The sequence below is a fragment of the Ranitomeya variabilis genome, chromosome 5 (genome assembly GCF_051348905.1).
Source record: "Ranitomeya variabilis isolate aRanVar5 chromosome 5, aRanVar5.hap1, whole genome shotgun sequence".
Taxonomy (NCBI): Eukaryota; Metazoa; Chordata; class Amphibia; order Anura; family Dendrobatidae; genus Ranitomeya; species Ranitomeya variabilis.
Window position 1 is genome coordinate 365200147 of NC_135236.1, and position 23542 is coordinate 365223688.

Genomic DNA, 23542 nt, shown 5'->3' on the forward strand with positions numbered 1-23542 from the left:
GGGCCGACGGTTTGCGATGGCCCCGTACCGACGGACAAGTGTGAAAATAGCCTTAGGTGAAACCTGTCTGGACGCTTTTACTAGTGGTATGGCTATATAGGTCGTAGAAGAATAATGAACAAAGGGACTTAGAACAATGATGATATGTGAGGACCTACAGTCATACCACCAGTTTAATCAGTAAGGCTACGTTCACATTTGCGGTCCTCGCCGCAGCGTCGGGCGCCGCATGCATCATGCGCCCCTATATTTAACATGGGGGCGCATGTACATGCGGTGCACTTGCGTTTGGCGCCGCATGCGTCCCTGCGGCGCCCGCGTCGGGGCGCAGAGGACGCAGCAAGTTGCATTTTTGCTGCGTCCGAAATCAATGAAAAAAAGGACGCATGCGGCGCAAAACGCAGCGTTGTGCATGCGTTTTGCCGCGTTTTTGTTTGCGTTGTGCGCTGCGGCGCCGACGCTGCGGCGCACAACGCAAATGTGAACGTAGCCTAAAGACATCCTGACAAGCTCCCTTGGCCTATGTTAACACGGAGGCTTTTTTGTGTCACTGCAGAAACTAACTCCTAATGAAGACTGGTGATTATCTTCCCATATCAGCAGAGCTGGGAAAAACTGGAGTGAAAATGGCAAGTCGCAAAATTTTGGCACAATTTCGAAATGCGCCACAATTTACAACTTTTTACAGTATTTACACAGCTTTTTGGGGGTAAAAGCTTGAATGAATCAGGGATTAAGGTTATTTTTTTTTAGATTTATTTATTTTTAAGAGTTTTGATATTTAGAGGAGGATTTGTAGAGTTTCTGCTCCAAAAGCAACTCAAAAAACTCTGGGTGCACATGGCCTTAAAGATGGCCATAGATGATTATGGTTAACAATGTGAACACTTACAATTAAACGTTTTGTAAAAACTACAAAAATATGTCAATTTCCCTTACTCCTAGAAAAATACATGTGGGGCAATGCATGCTGTCCAAAGTTGGGGAAAAAACAAGGGGCAGATTCATTAAGAATTTTACACCAGTTTTTGTCAATAAAAAGTTGAACTTTTTTTGTCCATAATTTCAGAGATGCACTACAGCCCACAACAGGTGTACAATGTTTCTTATTCTGGTACTCATCCAGCTGAATTCATTAAAAGGCGAACACCTCGAAATTACATTGGTGCATTTTACTCCAGCAGACTCTGGACTAAAACTGGTATATAAAACGCCACCCTACATTTTCATTTGCACAACCTTAAAAGGATTACAGCTTTTTATGAATAATAAAACAGAACCTACTTCAGTAGAGAAGCTTAAAAAGAGCAGCTATGCTGACGGTCCATGCAAATATACTTAGCTCGACAAAGCTTTGAAGACTGACAAATTTATAGAAGATGATTGGAAAATAATGGTCTTTGTCGATCTGACCTGCTAATTTTGGTATAGCATATCAAAGGGCAGCAGATAAATGGCTAAGAAGTTCTAGAAGTGGATTGGGGCAGTCAGTTTTATTTTATTCCATGGTTAGATTGTTAGGGAAATATTAGAAATCTGATCACACTACACTGGTACGTCGCAGGCAGGTATACAATGACAAGTTGCATATTATACAGTTGTGTGAAAAAGTGTTTGCCCTTTTCTGATTACCTATTCTTTTGCTTGATTCGGTTGCCCGACACTACAGGGTTATGATCTGAGTCCCATCGTTGGCTGCAGGTCCGGCGTTAGGGGAAGGCAGACCAGGCAGCTGCCTGGGGCCCCCGCTCCCTCAGGGGCCCCCAGCTAGCGGCAAGTCACGCAGCCACTATGGGGCCCCTGTGAGGCAGGGGGGCCCACCTGCCGCCAGCTCCGACTTCCCCGCCGCATTGAACTATACTGGCGTCTGCCGGTACAGTTCAAAGCAATGATGTATATTACTGTGTGGGCAGTGCTGTATACTACTGTGTGGGCAATGCTGTATAAAACTGTGTGGGCCATACTGTATACCACTGTGTGGGCAGTGCTGTATAAAACTGTGTGGGCCATACTGTATACCACTGTGTGGGCAGTGCTGTATACCACTGTGTGAGCAGTGCTGTATACCACTGTGTGGGCAGTGCTGTATACCACTGTGTGGGCAGTGCTGTATACCAATGTGTGGGCAGTGCTGTATACCACTGTGTGGGCAGTGCTGTATACCACTGTGTGGGCTTTGCTGTATACCACTGTGTGGGCTGTGCTGTATACCACTGTGTGGGCTGTGCTGTATACCACTGTGTGGGCTGTGCTGTATACCACTGTGTGGGCTGTGCTGTATACCACTGTGTGGGCTGTGCTGTATACCACTGTGTGGGCTGTGCTGTATACCACTGTGTGGGCTGTGCTGTATACCACTGTGTGGGCTGTGCTGTATACCACTGTGTGGGCTGTGCTGTATACCACTGTGTGGGCTGTGCTGTATACCACTGTGTGGGCTGTGCTGTATACCACTGTGTGGGCTGTGCTGTATACCACTGTGTGGGCTGTGCTGTATACCACTGTGTGGGCTGTGCTGTATACCACTGTGTGGGCTGTGCTGTATACCACTGTGTGGGCTGTGCTGTATACCACTGTGTGGGCTGTGCTGTATACCACTGTGTGGGCTGTGCTGTATACCACTGTGTGGGCTGTGCTGTATACCACTGTGTGGGCTGTGCTGTATACCACTGTGTGGGCTGTGCTGTATACCACTGTGTGGGCTGTGCTGTATACCACTGTGTGGGCTGTGCTGTATACCACTGTGTGGGCTGTGCTGTATACCACTGTGTGGGCTGTGCTGTATACCACTGTGTGGGCTGTGCTGTATACCACTGTGTGGGCTGTGCTGTATACCACTGTGTGGGCTGTGCTGTATACCACTGTGTGGGCTGTGCTGTATACCACTGTGTGGGCTGTGCTGTATACCACTGTGTGGGCTGTGCTGTATACCACTGTGTGGGCTGTGCTGTATACCACTGTGTGGGCTGTGCTGTATACCACTGTATGGGCTGTGCTGTATACCACTGTGTGGGCTGTGCTGTATACCACTGTGTGGGCTGTGCTATATACCACTGTGTGGGCTGTGCTATATACCACTGTGTGGGCTGTGCTATATACTATGGGGGTATATTATATTCTATGGGGGAGGCTGTTATATACTATGTGGCTGTGTTATATATTTTGTGGGGTACATTATACATTATATTCTATGGAGGAGGCTGTGTTATATACTATGAGGGGCTGCATTATATTCTGTGGGGGGCTTTATTAGATTTTATGAGGGATGATTGCATCATACTCTTTGATGAGGCTACATTATATTCTATGGGGAGGTGGACTGTATTATATCCTGTTCGGGGCTACATTATATTCTATGGGGGGGGGGGGGCTGTATTATATTTATATTCTATGAGGGGGGCTACATTATACTATATGGGGGCTGCATTATATTCTATGGGGAGGTTACATTATACTTTGTGGGGTGGTAGCTGCATTATACTCTGTGGGGTGGTGGCTGCGTTATACTCTGGAGTGGTGGCTGCATTATACTCTGTGGGCTAAATTATACTGTATCGAGGACTATGGGGAATACATTATACTATATGAAGAACTATGGGGTGCTTTATACTATGGGTAGTGAATTGAACTACATGGATGACTATGGCGGTGCATTATACTATATGGAGCACTGTGAGGAGTGCATTATGCTATATGGAGGACTAAGGAGTATATTGTAATATTTGGAGGACTATGAGGAGTGTATTATACTATATGGAGGACTATGGGAAGTGTATAATACTATATGAAAGACTATGAGGACTGTATTATACTATATGGAGGACCATGGGGCACATTATATTACATGGAGGACTATGGGGTGTGCATTTTACAATATGGAGGACTGTGGTGCACATTATAATATATGGAGGAGTATGGGGTGTATTATACTAAACAAGCAAAATGCTGCATATTCATTGGGTGATTGGATTGTTTATGCCGGAATAAAAATCATTGTTCTCAGCAGCACATCGCTGGTGTAAACTGTAGATGTGCTGCTGATAACATGTTACTGTATGGTGATCTGTTAGTGATCTATTAGTGATCGTTCTGTCCCCATCATTCTTTCTCAGATGGTGGAAAGAGGCCGGGAAACAAGTGCTGAACGATTTCAATATTGTCGATCACACTCATTTAGCGGCCTGAGATCAGCGCGTGTAAATACAACCAAAATGCTTCTGTGTGATGTGCAATATGTCAGCATTTGGGGCCCCATTTTAAACTTTGCCTAGGGCCCCAGTTTGCCTAAAACCGTCCCTTCTTGGCTGATGTGGCAGGTTCGGTGGTGCTCAGTGGTGCGGGGCTCTGCCGACAATTTGTGAAAGCCCTGAGCCCCCACACTTCCATTGCTGCAATGCGGTGGCCTCCGGGAAAATGGCTGATGAGATCTCTGTGCAGAGATTGAATTCAGCGCATGCGTCGCCTCTGAAGGCCATTTCCCAGAGGCCAACGTATTCAGCAATGGACGTGCAGGGGCTTTAGGCTTTCACAAAATGTTTGCAGAGCCCCCACACCACCAAGCACCGCCAAATCTGCCGCACCAGCCTGGAGTCAGATCATTGCCAAAACACCGAACACCTCCTGTGACCCGGCTCCATTAGCGCTGCCGATCCCATCCCCCCTGATTAGCTGAATTCGAACTGTAAGATTTTTTCCCTATTTTCCGTTCTGAAAATTTTTGTAAAAAAAGAATTTGCATAGTGTAAATTTATAGGGAGGGAATAAATGTAGTGAGCGTCTGCATTTTTTTTATACATTTTTTCACATTTGATTTTTGTTTTCATTTTTTTCTTGTTTCTTCCACATTTTTTCTACTTTTGTTTTCCTTTTTTTATATAATAAATAGTACCCTATACACAAACCCCACACATTACACCTGTAAAAGCGCCACTTACACACATCCCCGAAGTTTGAAAAAAAAAAATAGCCCATTCGTCAAGAAGACGCTATTCACCAGAGCAGGCATACGCATCTCCTTCCTTGCCTCCAACACGGATTCAGGCAGTGAGGAAGATCCCACATTCCTCTATTCCTCCTCCTCATCTAGTGAGGAGGGACCACCAGCATGACACCCTAAGAACCAGGTAACTCCTGTGCAAATCCACCCCATATGGATTGCACCCCCCGAAAGTTATCAGCCTGTCATTCCAGATTTCATCGGCAGCTCAAGAATACAGTTTGACACCACTGGCCTCACTGAAATTGACTTCTTCAAATTCTTTTTCAGTGAGGAAATAATAAATGTTATGGTGGCCCAGACAAACCTGAATACCCATCAATTTTTCACACAAAATCCCACATCATCATACGCCAGATGGACCCCTGTAAATGCAGAAGAGATGATGACATTTTGGGGAATTGTGCTGCATGTGGGCATAATCCGAAAACCAGAGCTTCGGCAATTCTGGAGTACTGATATTCTCTACAGTACACCGGTATTCCACATGGCCATGACGAGAACAAGATTTGAAGCGATCCAAAATTTTTTGCATTATAGTGATAATGCACAGTGTCCTCCCCAAGACTATCCAAACTTTGATCGTCTATGTAAAATTGGGCCAGTGGTTGAACACTTCAGCAGAAAATTGCTATTGATGAATCTCTGGTTCATTTCAAAGGGAGGCTAAAATTCCGACAATACCTAACCATTAAGAGGGCCAGGTACGGAATAAAACTGTACTAACTGTGCGAGAGTACCTTAGGGTGCTCCCACAAACTTAGGGCTAAGAGGGTAAGGACACCTCGAATAACCCCCGATTGCTTCCCCCTATCCTGGAGGTGGGTGGGAAAATTGTGTGGCAATTGCTGCACCCACTGCTGGATAAGGGCTCCTTCTCACTTGCGCGAGACTCGGATGAGTCTCACACGGCAACACCCCGGCACTGCACCTGGTACAGAGGAGCAGAGTGGGCGGTTGCATGTATTACTATGCGGCCGCACGCTCCGATCTGAGTGCCGAGTGCAGAGCCGGGTTTTAAACATGCGAGACTCATCAGAGTTGCTCGCAAGTGAGAAGGAGCCCTAAGAGTTATCGCCTCTACATTGATAACTTTTACACCAGCATCCCGCTCTTCAAGACCCTCTCTGCCAGAGGTACAGATGCATGTGGCACCGTGCAGAAAAAAACATTGAGGCCTACCTAAGCCACTAATTGGGCAAATGCTGAGAAAAGTCTAAAGCAGAGCTCAATGCAATGACAACATGCTGGTGGTCAAGTACAAGGACAAAAGGGTTGTCCTTATCTTGACCACCATACACCGTGACAACAGCTCCCTTGTCACTGTTCATGGGACCACAACACAAGTCACAAAGCCAGATTGTGTCTAGGATTACAATCGGTACATGGGGTTTGTAGATCTTTGAGATCAAGTCCTCAAACCATACAGTGCCATGCGAAAAGCCAAAGTATAGTACAAAAAAATGGCCGTACAATGCTTTTGTGCTGTTCCAATCTGCAGGCAATATGGGGACCTTAATTCAGTTTTAGGAGGTAGTCATCAAGGCCCTAATGTTTGGCACTCAGGAACGTAAAGGTCCCAGTACTTCTGAAACTGATAAGTGTCCATATTAACCCAGGTCATCATTTCCCAGGACAGGTTCCCCAAACAGCGAGGACAGGACAATCACAAAAACTGTGCAGAGTACGCTCCAAGAGGGGAATCCGAAAGGACACAACTTACCATTGTGAAACATGCCCTGAGAAACCTGGTGTTTGCATTAAGGATTGCTTCAAAGAGTACCACATGTCCACAAATTATTAAAATTAGTTTATACCTTATTGACACAGCACACTTTCATAATCTGATGTACCCAACACATCTTACACATAGCACCACATTATAAATTCATACACCAGTAAAACCAAAAGCATTATAATCATTACTATAAAACTATGCCTCTAGATAAATTCCCTTAGGGGTGCAGTTTTCAAAATGGAGTCACTTGCGGGGGATTATGCACTTCAGGGGCTCTACAAACGCAACATGACGCCCGCAGACCATTCCATCAAAGTCTGCAATCCAAAAAGTCACTCCTTCCATTCAAGCCCTGCCATGTGCCCAAACAGTAACTTTCCTCCACATATGGGGTTATCAGCATACTCGGGAGATAATGCACAACAAATTTTTCAGCTTCTTTTCTCTTATTACCCTTGGGAAAATGAAAAAAAAAAATGTGATTTTTTATTTTCACGGCTCTATATTTTAAACTTCTGTGAAGAACCTGGGGTTCAAAGTGCTCACCACACAGCTACCTAAGCTCCTTCAAGGGTCTAGTTTCCAAAATGGGGTCACTTGTGGGGCTTTTCCCAATGTTTAGGCACATCAGGAGCTCTTCAAACACGACATGGCATGCTGTCTCAAAGTTAAAAGGTGCTCCTTCCCTTTCCAGCCCTGCCATGCAGCCAAACAGTGGTTCCCCCCCCCCCATATGGGGTATCGGCGTGCTCAGGAGAAATTGCGCAACATCTTTTGTGGTCCATTTTCTCCTTTTACCCTTGTGACAGAAAAAAATTAATGCTGAAAGATCATTTTTGTGACTAAAAAGTTATTAAATGTTCATTTTTTCCTTCCAAGTTGCTTCAGCTCGTGAGGCACCTAAAGGGTTAGTAAACTTCTTGAATGTGGTTTTGAGTACCTTGAGGGGGTGCAGTTTTTAAAATGTTGTCACTTTTGGGTACTTCCTTTCATATAGGCCCCTTAAAGTGACTTCAAATGCGAGGAGGACCCTTATGACTTCCTAACAAAAAACAATTTGGGTTCCAAACTTGTGCTGACGTAAAGTAGACATGTGGTAAATGTTATTTATTAACTATTTTGTGTGACATATCTCTCCAATTTAAGGGCATAAAAATTGAAAGTTCAAAAATTGCTAAATTTGAAAAATGTTCTCCATATTTCCGATTTTTTCACAAATAAACGCAAGTCATAGCAAATAAATTTTACCAGTATCATAAAGTACAATACTAGAAGACAATATCAGAATAACTGGGATCCGTTGAAGCGCTTCAGAGTTATGGTCTCATAATATATAGCTCTGGCAAAAATTAAGAGACCACCACATCAAAACCCTGTCATGGGCAGCCTATCTCCAGACCTGAACACCATTGAAAACCTCTGGAATGTATTTAAGAGGATGATGGATAGTCAGAAGCCATCAAACAAAGAAGAACTGCTTACATTTTTGTGCCAGAAGCAGTGTGAAAAACTGGTGGGAAGTATGCCAAGAGGCATGAAAGCTGTGATTAAAAATCATGGTTATTCCACAAAATATTGATTTCTGAACTCTTTTTGAGTTAAAACATTAGCATTGTTGTTTCTAAATGATTATGAACTTGTTTTCTTTGCATTATTTGAGGTCTGAAAGCATTTTTGTTTTGTTTTTTAAATTTGACCATTTCTCCTTTTCAGAAAAAAAAAATATTGCTTGAAAATTTGGAGACTTGTTGTCAGAAGTTTATTAAATAAAGAAACAATTTACATTTTACTCAAAAATATACCTACAAAATGGAAAAATCAGAGAAATAGAAAATTTTGCAGTATAGGTCTATACACCACTGTTATACAGTATAAGAGAACAGCTTCTACTGATCCTGTGCTCCGCTGTGTGTGTGCAGTCCTGCGAAACACTTCATGGCAATTAGGCCAGGTTCACATTGCGTTAAAGCAGCCCGTTCAACGCATAGCGTTGATGGGCAGCGTTAACGCTATAGCATACACGCCATCGCATTATGCTATACTGCTAGTGCAGATGATTCATCTGTGCTAACGGTGACGGAGCCTCAGACGCTGCAGCCCACGTCCGAGGCTCCGTTACTGAATGACAGCACATCGCTTGCGCATGCCGATTATGGCATGCGTTGGCGATGCGCCCGATAATAGGAGTTAATGGCAGCGTTAACAGACTGCGCTACACCGCGTTATGCCACGGTGTAACGCAATCCGTCTAACGGACTGCCATAACGCAATGTGAACCCAGCCTTAGTGGTGGCCTCATCATTTGTCTTAAAAGTTCGGATATGTCTGTGATCCCAATTCCTAACAATATGAACAGACAGCCTTTTAAGCCATAATACAGAGGAGACTTTTTTCTTATAAAGAAATCTAGAAGATTAATGCAAGTCAAGCTAGGAACGCTATCATTAATACAATGCTCATCTTTCCCATTTGATTGGAAAAATCTAATTAATACGGCATAATGTAATTTAAATGGAAAAGAGTCTGTAAGAAGAGACCTAAACAACCTTCCAGCACTAGAAACAGAACACATAATAAAACCAATTAGGCATCTCATGCATTTGCAATAAGGACACTAGGTTTCACTGAGGTCAGTAACATCATTTACTTTAGAAGAGCACTGGTATCAAAAGGAATCACCTGGCTGTTCACAGAACATGACACATCAAATGAAAACAGATCACTCGGCACCACTTCAAAAGCACATTCATGATAGACGACTGATTTATGGATCGGGAATATTGTTATTCAACACTACAGCTACTGTACCAGATAGACAAAATGGGAATCAATTTAACAAAGTGAATGTAATTTTCTGCCTTGCCTTTAGCAGATTAACAGAAGAGTAACACATAGCCTTGTTAACCCTCCACTACCAGAATGGAGTGTCATATGTAAAAAGGATTGGTTGATAGTTGGCGATTAAAGTGTTGTTATGGTTAGCATATGGTGACAACATTTATTGACAGGACCAACCAAATCAGTTATTTTTAATATAGACCGTCCGTTCATAACAGTCATGCATGTATGAATGACCTATACCTTAATAGAGCTGACTTATGACAGCACATAAAAGCATAGGGGACACGGAACAATCCTTAGCCCAAGTTCACACAATGCAGCTACATACAGCTTTAACATTTTCAGCTCATTCTGTTATTTGCAGATTTCTTTGCCATGGTATTCCCCACTTTAGGATAGGGGGAATTTGACTTACCCCTAATTTACAGAAACTGGGGTGCAAGGCAACAGATGTGCATTGGGTGAAGGATGCTGAATGGTTGCTTTACCATCCAGTCTCTTCGGTTCACAGCCGAATGCTTATCCTCCTGACAGGTGTCGCTCACACTGTGTTTATTTCATTGTTATGAGCAGCTGCAATACCTATATACGCAGTAAAAAAAGAAACAGCAAAAAGCAGCAACAGCCAATAGTGTACCTGGGTGCCGTGCCTCCAAGGCAACAACCAAACAAACCTCTATGCAGTAGATAAAAAAATGGAGGCAGCACACCAGTTAAAGGTGAATAAGGTGCTTATTTAATAGCCCAAAGTGGTGACGTTTCGACTCAAAACTGAGACTTTCTCAAGCTTGAGAAAGGCTTACAGTTCTGAGCTGGAACGTTGGCATAAAACAAAAACAAAAATACAGTTTAAAGTGAACCTGATACATGATGCCCAATCTGTGGTCAGCATGTATAATGCACAGTTTCTATTAAATCAGCCAGGAATATTTGACTCAAATGCTGCAGCGTTTCTGAGAATAACATACTTTAAAAGCTGCTGGGGACCAAGATTGCGCTATAGACTAGACAGGCAGGCCGGCCCTGGTTTTTGCAGACCCCTGCACTGGATTTACAGGTATCGGCCTGCATGCACATATAGGGAGAGTCTTGTTATGAACGTGACACACACACACAGGTAACAGGAATAAGATAGACGTATTACAGAGAGAAACTGCACCCACACTCTACTAGTGCCTGTACAGACTAGTCAATCCCTAGCCACACAACTAAAAACACCACCTCGGATCTAACTCCCTAAAAGGCCGCCCAGGGGGGTTTCGTACCTCCTGAGGAACCAGAGAGAAGGCCGCTACACAGTGCAAACAAGGTGAGGGGGACGTGTGCAGGTTGACAGAAAACTTAAAGCACGTTCATAAAGGAGAAAGAGGGAAAAAGAAGTAGAACCAAAAATAAATGAAACAAGAAAAACCTTCCAGAACCCCCAACTGTGGTCAAAGAAAATGGTGCTGGGAAAGTAGACAAGCAGATATTCTGCAGGAATACAAATGGTGTTTGCCAAGCAGCGAAAATCCCATAACTGAATGGCTGAAAATCTTTAGCACAAATCCACCTACAAGTATAACCAGCGAGAGTGCAGTGAAGGGGGAACATATAAAACCCCACCAAGAATGTGTTCGGGCAAACCAAAATTGGAAAATAAACATTTGTAGAGGAGCAGACCAAGAAGGGAAAACAAAATTTCTACTGTGTAACAAATATTGAAAAAGGGAAGAAATGGCAATAGCTCTGGAGACAGGAGGAAAAGATCACGCTGAAACAGGTCACTGGATCAAATCCCCAAACCGAGCCATGACACCTGTCACTCCAGGTCAGTGGGAGGGGTGTAGTCACAGGGAATCGGCCTTTGACTAGTCCATAGCGCAGTCTTGGTCCTTGGCAGCTTCTAAACTAAGTTTTTCTCTGATAAGCTGCTGCTGATAAATTGGAGATTTTCTGCAAACACGAACAAATACAGCATTTAATCAAGGACCCTTGTTACCAGGCAAAAGTTTACCTCAGCCAGGGAAGTGGCTCGTGTGAGTGAAGAGATGTTCAGCAAATACTACAGCATAAGGCAAGGTCTCCAGAAGCAGCATGTATATTCACCGGTATAGCCATAAGTGTCACAATTAACACTGACACGATCCATGGGATAAATGAGTTTAACGGTCCATTGTTTCCTGCATACACAGTGGCCAAAGAGAGCAAATCATGATGACAACTGAGCAATGTTAACAGGCCTGTAGTCAGTGCTTTCGCAAGAGATGATTTTATTTGGCAGCCTGTGCCTGTTGTAACCACAAGCCTGAAGTAAATGGCAGAGTCTATGCTGATCTATATGACCCCGGCTTCCTGTTTACAGTAGTTAATAGTTTGTTTTATAAATAACAGACTGCTCCACATGACCAAGAGGCAGACAAAAACCTGTTCCCATTTCCTGGGTTCATGGGAACTAATATAAGTAGTGGACCTTCAGTAGGACACTCTTACCCAAAATGTCACAGCACAAATTTTTTTTTATTACGGTAGCTAAGTGGTAAATGCTAAAACCTGCTAAATGCAGACTAATATTTGCCATTGTCATGTCTATTACTTTATCACACTGCACGTCTTCCATATTGGATCTATATCATTCTCACAATTTAACTAAACTGTTCAGCAAGTGTCCATACAAAAAACACATGAAAGAGAGTGAATCTGGTCTCCTCACCTGTGGGCTTATTTGAAGGGTCACGTTTATGTGATAAACGTCACTTAGGTGAAATCAGGACGGAAGAGCTCAATACCTTCACGCCGTCTGAACCAGGTTAGTGACTGCAAGTACTTTCACACACAGGCAGCTTTCAAGAGATGATTAATAAATTCATGACTGCGGAAATTTAATCATGCATGTTTGCTGTCGGAGGGATACAGTTTACACAGTAAGTACATGCATAAAACAAACAAAAACAAAAAGAAACAAACCCCTATCCGTATATGTAGAGGTACTGAGAGTAACCTCAGTTTCAACGGATGGGAACTTTAAATGTTTTATAGCGGACAATTAGAGTACTTTTGGCAGACACTCTGGTAAATGCTTTGCAAGTGATGCCTATGGGCACAGCAAACATACAGAAACAATAATTATTGGTGTATACATGTCAACCTTACTGACACACTCCAGATCCAACATTCAGACTCAAGACATGCTCATTCTAAGAGCAGTCACCAACAATTTTTCTGGTGTTAAAAAGAATATCAGTAGGATCAGCAATCTTAAGACGTCTATATGCGCATGCAGGCCATAGGAAGCTGCATAAAATGATATCTGATACCTGCGATTCAATGTCTCATTCCAGAGAAATCCATATTTTTCTTAATATGAAATCAGTTGTTAAAATCTATGGACCAGACATAGAACTCTTTAATGATCTGCATCCAGAGCTTATTTTAAATCAAAGGGATTGTTACCAGTCTGAGACATGTAGATCAGAAAAGGAGACTTAATAATAATAATAATAATAATAATAATATTATTATTTATTTATATAGCACCATTAATTCCATGGTGCTGTACATGAGAATGGGTTACATACAAGTTACAGATATCACTTACAGTAAACAAACTAACAATGACAGACTGATACAGAGGGGCAAGGACCCTGCCCTGGCGGACTTAAGGCCCCGTCACACACAGCGACGCTGCAGCGATACAGACAACGATGCTGGTCGCTGTTTTGTCGCTGTGTGGTCGCTGGGGAGCTGTCACACAGACCGCTCTCTCCAGCGACCAACGATCAGGGGAACGACTTCGGCATCGTTGAAACTGTCTTCAACGATGCCGAAGTCACCCTGCAGCACCCGGGCAACCAGGGTAAACATCGGGTTACTAAGCGCAGGGCCGCGCTTAGTAACCCAATGTTTACCCTGGTTACCAAAAAAAACAAACAGTACATACTCACCATCTGATGTCCGTCAGGTCCCTTGCCGTCTGCTTCCTGCTCTGACTGAGTGCCGCCGTACAGTGAGAGCAGAGCGCAGCGGTGACGTCACTGCTGTGCTGTGCTCTCACTGTACGGCGGCAGTCAGTCAGAGCAGGAAGCAGACGGCAAGGGACCTGACGGACATCAGATGGTGAGTATGTACGTTTTTTTTTTTTTTACATTTACACTGGTAACCAGGGTAAACATCGGGTTACTAAGCGTGGCCCTGCGCTTAGTAACCCGATGTTTACCCTGGTTACCAGTGAAGACATCGCTGAATCCGTGTCACACACACCGATTCAGCGATGTCAGCGGGACCTCAACGACCAAAAAAAGGTCCAGGCCATTCCGACACGACCACCGATCTCACAGCAGGGGCCTGGTCGCTGGTACGTGTCACACATAGCGAGATCGCTACTGAGGTCGCTGTTGCGTCACAAATCTTGTGACTCAGCAGCGATCTCGCTAGCGATCTCGCTATGTGTGACGGGGGCTTTACATTCTACAGGATTATGTGGAAGGACACAGTAGGTTTAGGGTTGCAGGATCTCCAGTGTTGGTGAGGAGATAGCTTCGGTAGTGATGAGGAGGCAGCGGGGTCACTGCAGGCTGTAGGATTTCCTGAAGAGATGGGTTTTCAGGTTCCGTCTGAAGGATCCGAATGTGGTTGATAGTCGGACGTGTTGGGGCAGAGAATTCCAGAGAATGGGGATATTCGGGAGAAGTCTTGGAGGTGGTTGGGTGAGGAGCGAATAAGTGTGGAGGAGAGAAGGAGGTCTTGGGAGGACCGGAGATTACATGAGGGAAGATATCGGGAGATTAGTTCAGAGATATATGGAGGAGACAGTTTATGGATGGCTTTGTAGGTCAGTGTTAGTAATTTGAACTGGATACGTTGGGGGAATGGGAGCCAGTGAAGGGATTTGCAGAGGGGGAAGAGGAGGAGTAGCGAGAGAGAGATGAATTAGTCGGGCAACAGAGTTAAGGATGGACTGACTGTTGGTCATTACATGTCTCACAATGGTATCTTCCCCCTTTCATTTAAAATGAAATAAATAAAAATAAAACTTTGATTTCTTGGGAATAAGACACCAGATCAGAGACATCATTATATTCAGCTCCCTAGGACCTGCTTGCCCTTGTAGATGGATTATGAGTAGTGTTGAGCATTCCGATACTGCAAGTATCGGGTATCGGCCGATACTTGCTGTATCGGAATTCCGATACCGAGATCCGATATTTTTGTGATATCGGGTATCGGTATCGAAACAACATTAATGTAAAAATGTGTAAAAGAGAGAATTAAAATAAAAAATATTGCTATACTCACCTCTCCGACGCAGCCTGCACCTTACCGAGGGAAGCGGCAGCGTTCTGTGTTTAAAATTCGCGCTTTTCTTTCCTTTACGTGAGTCCCGGCTTGCGATTGGTTGCGTGCCGCCCATGTGACCGGGACGCAACCAATCACAGCAAGCCGTGACGTAATTTCAGGTCCTTCAGGATTTTAAAATTACGTTCCGGCGTTGTGATTGGTTGCGTCGCAGTCACATGGGCGACGCAACCAATCACAGCAAGCCGTGACGTAATTTCAGGTCCTTAAGGATTTTAAAATTACGTCCCGGCTTTGTGATTGGTTGCGTCGCAGTCACATGGGAGACGCAACCAATCACAAGCCGTGACGTCACGGGAGGCTGGACACGCGCGCATTTTAAAATGGGCGCGTGTCCAGCCTCCCGTGACGTCCCGGCTTGTGATTGGTTGCGCCGCGATCAACCAATCACAAGCCGGGAGGCTGGACACGCGCGCATTTTAAAATTTTAAACACGCGCGCGTGTCCAGCCTCCCGGCTTGTGATTGGTTGACCGCGGCGCAACCAATCACAAGCCGGGACGTCACGGGAGGCTGGACACGCGCCCATTTTAAAAAGCGCGCGTGTCCAGCCTCCCGTGACGTCACGGCTTGTGATTGGTTAATGGCGGCCATGTTGCCGGGACGCGGACCAATCACAGCAAGCCGTGACGTAATTTCGTCACGGCTTGCTGTGATTGGTCCGCGTCCCGGCAACATGGCCGCCCTGACCAATCACAAGCCGGGACTTCACGTAACCAAGTAAAAGCGCGAATTTTAAACAAACAACGCTGCCGGTTCCCTCGCTGAGGTCCAGGCTGCGTCGGACAGGTGAGTATAGCGATATTTTTTATTTTAATTCTTTCTTTTACACATTTATATGGATCCCAGGGCCTGAAGGAGAGTTTCCTCTCCTTCAGACCCTGGGAACCATCAGGAATACCGTCCGATACTTGAGTCCCATTGACTTGTATTGGTATCGGGTATCGGTATCGGATTGGATCCGATACTTTGCCGGTATCGGCCGATAATTTCCGATACCGATACTTTCAAGTATCGGACGGTATCGCTCAACACTAATTATGAGTGATGCTCCTGCAGACAGATTTCCTTTAAGAAAATGGTTTCTGTATGATCTTCCAGGTCATACTTAATTTTAATTTTATTTTAACTTGATTGGATATACTTTTAGTGAACATTATGGATGCGGGGGTAACATTTTCAACCATGATGCTATGGATGCCCAATCTGAGAAGTCATGGTGCATATCTAATTTATGGAGCGTTTTGGTGCCTGATGCTAGATAAGGGAAAGAGAGTCTGAGGCAGGTATTGACTCATTGGTAGCACTATTAGAGATGTTGGCCTGCGGTTCTTGCATTAAGTAGGCAAATTGAAGGTTTCTGCTATATGGATATAATACTTTACTTCAGTGGGAATATGAAAACCGCTTCTGGCCATTATAAAAGTAGAATTCACAATTCATGCCCAATGTACCCAAGATAAAGCAAAGAGTGTTGCTTATATTTGGACAACGTCCGTCTTCCAAAAGTTTCTTCTGACAGACCAAACAGTCAGACGTCTAGGCAGTAAACCAAAGCACCATTTTCATCAGTCATGTCAATTTGAACCTTGTGAAAATGATGATTTCTCACTTCCGAAAGGAAGAGCAATTTCGCACCTTTTCTAACTAAGCCTCCCACCATTCCCCCGTGAGAGCAGCACTTGATTTGACATGAGCTGGCAGCCATAATAATCATACACTTTACACAGTCTTCACGATGGAAATTATAGGTGCCAAGCTTAACTACATAATGCAGGTGATGTAGGCGTTTTTAACAGATACTAAATCTGGAAAGAAAAAGGGCATATTCTACATACAAAAGGAAGGTGTCAAATAAAGCATGTCTACATAAAAACAGAAAACACTATTGGATTGCTAATAAAAAAAATAACAGATACACAGTCACACATACCAGTCACACGTGAAGTATTTTGAATACAGCTCTAATCCAACATCTCCGTTTAAGATCAGAAGCTAATAGTCCACCACATGATCTAAAAGGATTTTACCATTTCTTCCCTACTATATTCATGTTATGGCCACTTTAAAACTTTGATACCCAGAATTACTTAGGCCATGTTCACATCACACTTCTGGCTTCCTGTTAACATATAAGAAGGAAAAAAATCCACCAGCAAAGCCTCCCTATCACACACAGCCTTATACAATGGCATGTAGAAGTTTGGGCACACGTGGTCAAAATTACGGTTAATAAGAACAGTTAAGATGAAATTATTTTTTAAAAGCCTAAAGTTAAAGATGACATTTTCTTTTTTAAGAAAAAAAAAAAAGGCATTTTTTTTACATTTGAAAAGTTACAAAAAAGTAAATAGGCCAATGCAAAAGTTTGTACCTAGTAGCAACCCATTTTGAAAGTATCACAGCTTGTAAACAGTTTTTGTAGCCAGACAAGAGTCTTTCAATTCTTGCTGGATGGATTTTCATCCATTCTTCCTTGGAAAATTCTTCCAGTTCTGTGAGATTCCTGGGTCGTCTTGCATGCACTGCTATTTTGAGGTCTGGCCACAGATTGTCAGTGATGTTCAGATCAGGGGACTGTGGGGGTCATTGTAAAACCTTCAGCTTGTGCCTTTTGAGGTAGTCAATTGTTTAGGTTCATTTGTAGAAGCCATCCTCTTTTCATCACCAGCTTGTTTACAGATCAAGACTTAGTTAAAATTTCAATGAATCCATTCCTCCCTCTACCCCTGAAATGTTCCCTGCACCATTGGCTGCAACACAACCCCAAAGCATGATTGATCTACCCACATGATTAATGGTTGGTGACAAGTTTTCCTGAAATTCTGTGCCCTTTTTCCTTTCCCACACATTTCTTTGATCACTCTGGCCAAGAAGTCTATTTTAATTTCATTGGTCCACGACTTGTTTCCAAAATGCTTGTTTAGATTTTTTTTTCTTACTTCTAATGCTGAATTTGATGGTGAGGACAGAGGAGAGGTTTTCTCCTGATGACTCTTCCATGAAGGCCATATTTGTGCAGGGTTCTCTGAACAGTAGAACAATGTACCACAACTCCAGAGTCTGCTAGATCTTTCTGAAGGTCTTTTGCACTAAAGCAGGGGTTCCGATTGGTCTCTCTAGCAATCCTGCTGCTTTTTTAAGCACAGGAGGCTGAGTTTTTATTAAGCTGGGAAATTTGCATCACCTGGCCTTTACTAACAATGATCATAAACAAGCCATAACCATAACAGGCTAATTAAAGGGGATATGCGTGACTTAAAAAAAAATAAAAAAAAGTGCCTAAGCACTAACAAGCAGGTGGTTGCTACCTACCTGCCTATGGGCCCCTTCTCCACCGGAACAGAGACATCATGTCAACAGAATGGCAGTTTGTCTACCAGTTCACAGGGGGCAGGACTACTGGTGTCATGCTGACTGACAGCTGGATCGCCACTGCCTAATTGGCACCGGGTACAACAGACAGGTAGTTGCCTCTGTTCGCAACTACATGCCTTTTTTTTCTTTTTAAAGTCCCACATATGCACTTTATGGTCTGAAAGTTTGATCCAAGTTATCTAAACACACAGATCTGCAAGGGTGCACAAACTTTTGCATCAGCCCATTTTCTTTTTTGGAATTTTTTAAAATGTAAAAAATTACGGGTTTTTTGCCTAAAATAAAAGGAAATGTGTCATCTTTAACTTTAGGCCTTTTAGAGGTCATTTCATCATCAACTTGCATACCTGTTCACAATAACAATAATTTTAACCAGGTGCGCCCAAACATTTATATGCAACTGTAGATTATTTTTTTTTTAACTGAATAATGTAGTCGATTACATTAATCCACTTTGACACCTTTTTAGCCTTCACAAGCATAACGGCCCCCCACAGACCTTATTACCGTTTACGTTCCACGTTTCCCTGCATACATCAAAATATGAGATGTTATCCAAGGACAGATGTGATCTAAACAGTTTTGAGCAGAGCATACACAGTCAAGTTAGAAGGCTCCCAAACACATTACATTGTTAGGTACACACCCTCATCCACTTGATGGGTTAGGCCAATACATGTATTGTATGTGGCCAGCTAAAAGTCTAAATAGCTGTCAGCCAGCGGACAGCTTTTATGCCCAACTTCTCCATGAACAGGAATGCTCGCTTTCCAGTGTTCTCTATGAGAGCCACTGCCATACTTCTCTGGTGAATATGCCATGGTTTTCTCTTCATAGTCAGATTTATTCTACCATTGAACACCTGTCCAAAGTTACTGTTGAGTGCCTATCATACTTGACTTTATACTTCTCTGGTGGTGAATTATCTTGCTTACAACAAAAAAGATTGGTTGTCCAAAACAGGTTATATCAGATATTTATAGATTATGTCAGGCATCCCCATACACAGAGTGGCCTTCACTCTGTTAGCATATCCTAAACTTGGAGGAATCTGGGTAAAAATGAAATGCTTGTGCAGGTCCATACCCAACAGCAGACCAATCGAAATGAGGTGCATCTGGCAACAAATACCCATTGTCCGTAGCTGTTTTAAGATCTCCATACACATTAGACTATCGTTGGCTGAACCGGTGGATATTGGCAGGTTCGGCCTACAGTCTAATATGTATAAGGGCCTCCCGACTCTTCCCCAATAGATGTCTGGAGAGATAAGGATGAAGCATGTCCAATTTTGAACTACAGTTCCTTCTTTATATTTGTCAAGATAAGCCACCATCAGATGTGCTGCAGGTGTTTGCTCATTGAGAACAGGGAGTTAGTAGCGCAAGGAGCATGGAGGAGTGCATGGAGGAGTTAGTAGAGAATCTGTTTGGCTGACCATTTTCTATTGTGAGTAGGGTGCCTTATCTTAACCATATATAACATAACAGAACATGCCTCTCAATCACACCAATCATACACTGCCAGTGATATTTAATTCTTTTAACTCTTCTTCCAGTTTCAACATTTAACTGAACGTAAATTATTTGCTTCTCATTAACTCGCCTGTACTTCTGGGACCCAAGAAGGCAAAATAAATATAACAATGCAATTATTGTCCCAAGTACAGAAATAAAGCTTCAACCTGTTTTGTAATAAATAAAAATGTTTTAGTAAGGTTTCATTTTACTTCTCAACAGTCATTATCCAATGATCATTTTCTGTAAGTGAGGGACCTAGCTTGGTCATGGAAGGGAGATAGGTTTAAAGCGGACACTGTAATAAAATATTAATTACCGTAAACTATGCAGATATTGGTACATTTTGTAAACCTAAATATCGGGTTAACCTAAGAAATGGTACTTTTTTTTATAAATTAATTTTACAATGAACACCCATTTCAACAGAAATCTACCGAAATTATTTAAAAACCTATACACAGGATCATAAAGTGCGTACAGTGTCGATGCAACTCTGATTTTTTTCTAAATAGCCACAATATCAAATATGACCACTGCGCTTTACGACTAAAAGGGATCATGATACTCAAAGGAGAACCCGTAGCCCTGTCTAGTGATAAGCGCCACTTATAATGCAAATATGCATGTTAAAATGCAATTAAAACCATATGCCAAGAAATTGATTTTACAAATGTAAAGATTTAGGTCCAGATTCTTCAAGAATTGGGCTGTTGCGATCTTGGTAAGAGGGGGTGTTGAAGTGAGGCACACCTGATTCATTCAGAGGCGTGCAAATTACAAGTGCGAACTGGGTTTTTTATTCACAGTTCATTGTACAGTAAATATGACCTGCCACCTTGACTTTCCAGGTCCGTACGATTAGGATAAAAAACAAAATAATGTTTGGTAAGTGGTGGAAAACGTTTTTTTTTTTTTTAGACCAGTTTCCAAAAAGTCATTGGTGTCTCCTTTTTCCAAGATGTATAACTTTTTACATTTTTGGCAGATGAGGCTGAGGGCTGGGTTTTTTTTTTTCACTCAGACTTTTTATTGATACCAGGTTTTGATTGCCTGTTTTTACATTTTTCGGCGCTGTTAACGCAGCTGAAAAAACGCAATTTTGGCATTTTGATTTTTTTTTTTTTTATTTCAGATTTTTATAGATTTATTCATTTATTTTACTCATTTATATAGCGCCATTAATTCCACAGCGCTTTCCAAACAATATTAGCACTGTCCCCAATGGGGCTCACAATCTAGAATCCCTATCAAACACGGGGAGAACATAAAAACTCCTTGCAGATGTTGTCTTTGGTGGGATTTGAACCCAGGACTCCAGTGCTGCAAGGCTGCAGTGCTAAGCACAGAGCCATAGATCAGACCTTTACGAATGTAGCAAAACCACATTAGCATTTTTTTTATTCTTTCTTAATTTTTATTGGGGGGAAAGGGAGGTGAATTGAACTTTCATTTTTTTTTTCTTTAAACATTTTATTTTAAAGAGATATATATATATATATATATATATATATATATATATATATATATATATATATATATATATATATATATATATATATATATATATATATATATATACACTCACCGGCCACTTTATTAGGTACACCATGCTAGTAACGGGTTGGACCCCTTTTGCCTTCAGAACTGCCTCAATTCTTCGTGGCATAGATTCAACAACGTGCTGGAAGCATTCCTCAGAGATTTTGGTCCATATTGACATGATGGCATCACACAGTTGCCGCAGATTTGTCGGCTGCACATCCCAAAGATGCTCCATACAAGGCAGGATGGATCCATGCTTTCATGTTGTTTACGCCAAATTCTGACCCTACCATCCGAATGTCGCAGCAGAAATCGAGACTCATCAGACCAAGCAACGTTTTTCCAATCTTCTACTGTCCAATTTCGATGAGCTTGTACAAATTGTAGCCTCAGTTTCCTGTTCTTAGCTGAAAGGAGTGGTACCCGGTGTGGTCTTCTGCTGCTGTAGCCCATCTGCCTCAAAGTTCGACGCACTGTGCGTTCAGAGATGCTCTTAGGCCTACCTTGGTTGTAACGGGTGGCGATTTGAGTCACTGTTGCCTTTCTATCAGCTCGAACCAGTCTGCCCATTCTCCTCTGACCTCTGGCATCAACAAGGCATTTCCGCCCACAGAACTGCCGCTCACTGGATTTTTTTTCTTTTTCGGACCATTCTCTGTAAACCCTAGAGATGGTTGTGCGTGAAAATCCCAGTAGATCAGCAGTTTCTGAAATACTCAGACCAGCCCTTCTGGCACCAACAACCATGCCACGTTCAAAGGCACTCAAATCGCCTTTCTTCCCCATACTGATGCTCGGTTTGAACTGCAGGAGATTGTCTTGACCATGTCTACATGCCTAAATGCACTGAGTTGCCGCCATGTGATTGGCTGATTAGAAATTAAGTGTTAACAAGAAGTTGGACAGGTGTACCTAATAAAGTGGCCAGTGAGTGTATATATATATATATATATATATATATCTCTATAGCAAAACGACGGTCTCCAATGAATACATATGAAGCACCAGTAATTCATGTCGATAAAGGGTTAAAAAGCATTTTTTTTGGGGGGGGGGATTTTTTTTACAATTGTGCAATGAGAAGGAATGTCTGCCATTTCAATATTCCCAGAGAGTACTGGAAGTGATGACATGGTGTCTGTTAGTCAAGTAACCACTGCACAGGCTTTAGTGCTCAAGTGCCACACATACCATGAAGGAAATAATTATTTGATCCCTTGCTGATTTTGTAAGTTTGCCCACTGACAAAGATATGAAGAGTCTATAATTTTAAGGGTAGGTTAATTTTAACATTGATTTATAGAATATCAAAAATAAAATCCAGAAAATCACATTGTATAAATTATATAAGTTTATTTGCATTTTGCAGTGAGAAGTAAGTATTTGATCTCCTACCAACCATTAAGAGTTCCACCCACGCCTATTGCAGGCACATGTCAGCTGTTCAAAACAGCTGACATGACCTGGCTTTGATGCGGGCTCACCACCGGAGCCCACATCAAAGTGGGGGTACTGCCATTGGACATACTATCCCGTCCAATGGCAGTAAGGGTTTAATCAGACAAACTCGAACCTCTACAACATGGGCAAGCCCAAAGAGCTTTCTAAGAATATCAGGGCCAAGATCATAGACCTGCATAAACCTGGAATAGGCTACAAAACCATAAGCAAGACGCTGGGTGAGGAGACAACTGTTGGTGCAATAGTAAGAAAATGGAAGAAATACAATATGACTGTCAATCGACATCGATCTGGGGCACCATGGAAAATCTCACCCCGTGGAGTACCATGATCTCAAGGCAGCTGGGACCACAGTCATCAAGAAAACTATTGGAAACCAGTTACACCATAAAGGTTTAAAATCCTGCAGTGCCCGCAAGGTCCCCCTGTTCAAAAATGGCACATGTGCAGGGCCGTCTAAAGTTTGCCAATAAACACCTGGATGATTCTGTGAGTGATTGGGAGAAGGTGCTGTGGTCAGATGAGACAAAAATTGAGGTCTTTGGCATTAACTCCACTCACCTTGTTTGGAGGAAGAGGAATGCTGCCTATGACCCAAAGAATACCGTCCCCACTGTCAAGCATGGAGGTGGAAACATTAAGTTTTGGGGGTATTTCTCTGCTAAGGGCACAGGACTACTTCACCGCATCAATGGAAGAATGGATGGAGCCATGTACCATAAAATCCTGAGTG

The 23542-nt window shown here is 42.8% G+C and overlaps 1 protein-coding gene across 2 annotated transcripts in view; it reads right to left on the reverse strand.

Annotated features, from left to right (window-relative positions):
• The window catches only part of PLXNB2 (plexin B2), a 280779-nt gene that overhangs the window by 209602 nt on the left and 47635 nt on the right, over positions 1-23542 (reverse strand). The gene's annotated exons all lie outside the window — the stretch shown is intronic.